At 41.3% G+C, this 5,000-nt stretch overlaps 1 protein-coding gene across 2 annotated transcripts in view; it reads left to right on the plus strand.

The window, feature by feature from the left end:
• The first annotated feature begins 2,965 nt into the window (after nt 1–2,965).
• Nucleotides 2,966–5,000, plus strand: part of LOC123520719 (E3 ubiquitin-protein ligase LNX-like) — a 211,344-nt gene continuing 209,309 nt past the window's right edge. For both annotated transcript variants that reach the window (XM_045283267.1, XM_045283268.1), the window contains exon 1: nt 2,966–3,043. The gene's annotated coding sequence lies outside the window, so the exon portion shown is untranslated. The remainder of the gene's footprint in view (nt 3,044–5,000) is intronic.

A 5,000-nucleotide genomic window follows, 5' to 3' on the forward strand; every position in this document is an offset into this window, starting at 1 on the left:
CTCCACTCTCCGCTGGTTGGTTAAATGGTTGGCGTGCCTTTGTCTCTCTCACCTTTCTCCCTCCTCTCTCTCTCTCTCTCTCCCCCTCTCCACCTCACTCGTCCCTACTCCCTTACTCTCATGGCAGGGTAGGTGAGAAATTATTTAAAGTAGGGACTAGAGGGCTCCGGTTACTTTTTTATATAATTTTGCGCGTGAGTGTAACGATTAATGTATCTGTTGCACGCGGAAGTCACTTAAATCATTATGACGAATTTCATCACATCCCCGTTAATTTATGAGGAATATTTGTCGGCGCACCCAGCCAGCTTATATGAAGGTTGGCATTAATATTCCAAATTGGCACCCGATTACATTAATGCATCTACTATTGTAATTATTCGTATTATCATTACTATCGCAATCAGTAGTACTATTGTTGTTTTTGTTGTTGTTGCTGTTGTTGCTATTGTTGCTGCTGCTCGTAAATTAATACTACTAGTGTTTAAGTTAGTGTTTGTTGCTACGCTACTGTTTTCTGCTGCTGGTACTCGTACTAATGCAATTGCAACACTCAGTGGGGGTTGCGTTTGCTGGTGTTGATTTCCTTCTGTCACTTCCACTAAAAGAGCGATATTAACAACAACATAGAAAACAACAAGAACACGGCCAAAACCACCTCCAAAAAACAATGCCAACAGCAATAACAACAACATAACAAACGGCGTATGTAAGGATCACTTTTGTAAAACTCTCAATATGCAACAAACCTCAACAGTAAAGGATAGCAATAGGAATCATGTACAGCTTTGTGCATCAACTCAAACACAGGATATCAGAATTCCTTAAGAGACCAGACATTGCCAGACATAACGTCAATATCATCAGAACTTAAGAAGTGTAGGCCAAAATCGAGGTTCTCTTAGATTATTTCACGATAATGACACGACCCGGCAAGTCACATATAATTCTCATAAAACTCGTGACGCCTCATACCCGGCGTCACGACTCTCTCAGGCTTACACAGATCTCTGTGAGCTGTGTATATGCTGTACATCAAGACGGAAGCTAGAAAATGCGCTAATCCCCTTACATTAATAACCGTGAAAACAGAAAACAACAAAACCAGCAGCAGAAGTAACGGTAACAACAGTAACAACAGCAATAATAATAATAATAATAATAATAATAATGATAATAATAATAATAACAAAAATAAACAATAATAGTAATAATAGTAGCAATTACATAAATCAAAAAATATATAACAACATCAACACGAACAAAAATTGTAATGAAAAACTAAAGTTCAACTGAGGTGCCGGTACCCTAACAGAGTAAAAACGAGAAAATAAAACTGGACCAAACTGTAAGAACCATTATTGACCAAAACGAAGAAAAATCCAGACCACAGATTGGGTAGATAAATATCCCAACAAGATTTCTCGCTAAGGTTTCCTCGAGGAAGCCTCAGGTCGGGAAATACTCGTAAAATTACTCAACCCTCATCCTGGCTTCCCTCTCAGCCAATCAAAACATATCGCGCAATGTCTATACATTATTAATACTATCATCATTATTATTACCATTATAAATTACTATTTTATATCATTACAATTTGTTTTATCATAGATTATTATTATTATTATTATTATTATTATTATTATATTTCTGCAATATACCACTACTACTACTATGACTACTATTACTAGTACTACTGCTACTACTACGTAGAAGCAGTAGTTGCTGTTGTAGAGGTGTTATTATTATTATTATTATTAATAATTACTTTGTCTGGGTCACATGGGTTTAAGTTGCACCTACCACCAATATTACGTAACTTCTTTTCATGAAAAGAAGTTACGTAATATTGGTGGTAGGTGCAACTTAAACCCATGTGACCCAGACAAAGTAATTTTTAACCTCTCAGATTTTACCTTGTCTCCCAGAGAGAAATTATTATTAATATTATTATTGTTATATTATAATTATTATTATTATAATCATTATTATCATTATATAGTAGTAGTAGTAGTAGTAGTAGTAGTAGTAGTAGTAGTAGTAGTAGTAGTAGTAGTAGTAGTAGGTGGTGGTGGCAGCGGTGGTGTTGGTGGTGTAGTTGTAGTAGTAGTAGTAGTAGTAGCAGTAGTAGTAGATAATTACTCCCAGTGAGGTACAATAGCAGTGGTTCAGGGGTGCTGTGAACATATCATTAAAGCCAGCTGTGATCTCACTGAACGTTTCCCTTTGTGTCTCACAACACAGCACAAGGGGGCAGTCACAGCTTACCCTCTAAAGACAACTCTCTTCCTTTACACAAAACTACATGCACCTACACACACACTCAAAATGATGGCTCCTATACCAGCCAAGCCAAGGAGTCAGTTCCCTTTCCTTTTCACTTTTTAGGGACCGACACTTCAGTGGGGCTTTTCTTATTTTTACATTTTCTGTTCCCCGTAGCCGGTTGCACGTCTTACATAAAAAAAAAAAACAGCAGCAGCAGCCTTAATCTTTCATAATTTTCTCTGGTAAACTCTGGAACTCCCTACCTGCTACTGTATTTCCATCTTCTTATGACGAATTCATTTAAGGAGGAGGTTTCGAGACATTTATCCCTTTCTTTGGCTAACGCTCTCGGACCTGCAAGAAGATTGTCAACTAAGTGAGCTTTTTTGTTAACTTTTGCCCTTGGCCAGTGTTTCCCTCTGACGTAAAAAGTACTAGCAGTATATTATAATTATTCCTTTGTTAGAATATTTTTTTCTCACCTCTCTCTCTCTCTGTGTGTGTGTGTGTGTGTGTGTGTGTGTGTGTGTGTGTGTGTGTGTGTGTGTGTGTGTGTGTGTATCCCTCCTGCATTTCCCATCTTTACTTTTTCACAACCACAAGGTAAGGGTGGCCACGTTTCGGTTTCAGTTCACTGAGTACCAAACACCGAAATCGCATCAGGTTGCCGGATCCTCCCCGAGTCTCCAATATAGCGGCTGAGGGAGCAGGACTGCGCTCAGTGTGTGCTCAGAGGTGGCGGGAAGCGTGTATCCGCGCTCGCCTTCCGGGTCTGGTACTGTTTACATTCCAATGTCGCCGATAGCCACCGCTTCCTTGGCCGGGTCTTTTTTCCGGTTTACCCAATTTTTGCCCGAGTTGTCGCCCAGCTAAGGGTTGTGACTCGGCTGTCTGGAGTGTTATTCTTTGCCACAATTGTCTTTTTGTTTCCTTTCTGTTTTACTTGCGATGGAAATGTGGCGGTAGTGCGGTAGTGTCGCGTGAGGTGAAGTGTTTCTCTCTCTCTCTCTCTCTCTCTCTCTCTCTCTCTGGTGATACAACTGTACCATCACTTTTCCTTTTTTCCACGTAGTTTAACCAAATACTTTTTAGTGGACGTTTACTTCCTGCCTCTGGAAGCCTGTTAGTTGTTTTTGCTTGGCAGTTTTTTTAATGAAAAGGTGACAGAGGCGTGTACCTTCTGCCGCTGAAGGCGACAAAGACGGAAGAAAAAAAAAGTAGAAAGAAGAAGGTAGCGGAAGGAAGAAAGAGAAAAAATAAACAAGACGTCAGGAATTATAAAGAACAATATGCACGCAAGAGCAAGTTACTGAAGGAAGACGGAAGAAAAGAAGTAAAAAATGAAAGAATGACCAGTTAATTAGGAGATTCCCCACGGACACGGACAGGTAAGAGTCAAATTACACACACACACACACACACACACACACACACACACACACACACACACACACACACACACACACACACACACACACACACACACACACACACACACACACACACACACACACACACACAACACACACACACACCTGTCGGTTTTACATCTGTCCACCACAACACCTAATACCTTTCCTCCATTATCCTCTACCACCAGCATCACCACTGCCATCACCACCACCACCACCGACTGACTACTACAACAATAGCAGTAATTTCTACCAACTGATACTCGTCTTGTGATTACCTAACACGTCCTCGCTACTTTACTACTAATTACATCCACTAGTCATCCTCGTTTCTCCTAATTACTTTCTACTCCATTTCCCTTGTTCTTACTAAGGGGATTCTGCGAAGCTCCCATTGTTGTCGTCTGTGTTTCTCTGACAACCGTATTTTTGTTGCCATGTAAGATTCTGCTTGTTGAATCCAAATGGCACCATATGAGGTCTTTGTTTTCTTGGGAGCGTCCAGTTTTTATCTCATTTTGCAGACTTTGTAATCTAATTCTCCAGCCCTTTTTTTTTCTGTATTCTTCTTTCGCCTTCCCTCGTTATGTCTCCTGTCTCTTCGTCCTTCTCATAGTCTCCATCACCGTTCTATTTTCTCCCTTCCCTTCTTCCTCTTTGCATTCTCCTTCATCCTTACCTCCCTCCCTCCCTTCCTCTTGTCTCCCATAAGTCAGGTGTGTCCAGGAACTGCGCTACTTCCGTTCCTCTTCCTCCTCCTTCTGCCTCCCCTCCTTCCTTCCTCCTCCTTCGCGTCCTTGTCGATTTCTTCCACGTTTCCTCATTTCCCTCTCATCCCAGTTTCCATTCCCCACTTCACTCCCCTTCCTTCATGTAAATATTAGGGGTTTCCTGCCTTCTCTCTCTCTCTCTCTCTCTCTCTCTCTCTCTCTCTCTCTCTCTCTCTCTCTCTCTTAGGAACAAACAATGACAATCTGTATTCAGATAAGGATACAAATGACGCCAAACCTTGTTATTAGTAAGACGCTTCATGAAACCCTAATTCTCTCTCTCTCTCTCTCTCTCTCTCTCTCTCTCTCTCTCTCTCATAAGTGCAAGTGTGTGTGTGTGTGTGTGTGTGTGTGTGTGTGTGTGTGTGTGTGTGTGTGTGTGTGTGTGTGTGTGTGTGTGTGTGATTGTCTGTGTGTGTGTCCGCATCTATCCTGCTTCAGATACGGCTCTATACACCAACTAACTACAACTATAACAACGACAACGACCACCACCACCACCACTGCAGCTTCCGCCCGTGACACCGTGATGCAGCCGAAGGTCAGACGT

Source organism: Portunus trituberculatus, chromosome 47, assembly GCF_017591435.1.
Source record: "Portunus trituberculatus isolate SZX2019 chromosome 47, ASM1759143v1, whole genome shotgun sequence".
In the NCBI taxonomy this organism is placed as follows: Eukaryota; Metazoa; Arthropoda; class Malacostraca; order Decapoda; family Portunidae; genus Portunus; species Portunus trituberculatus.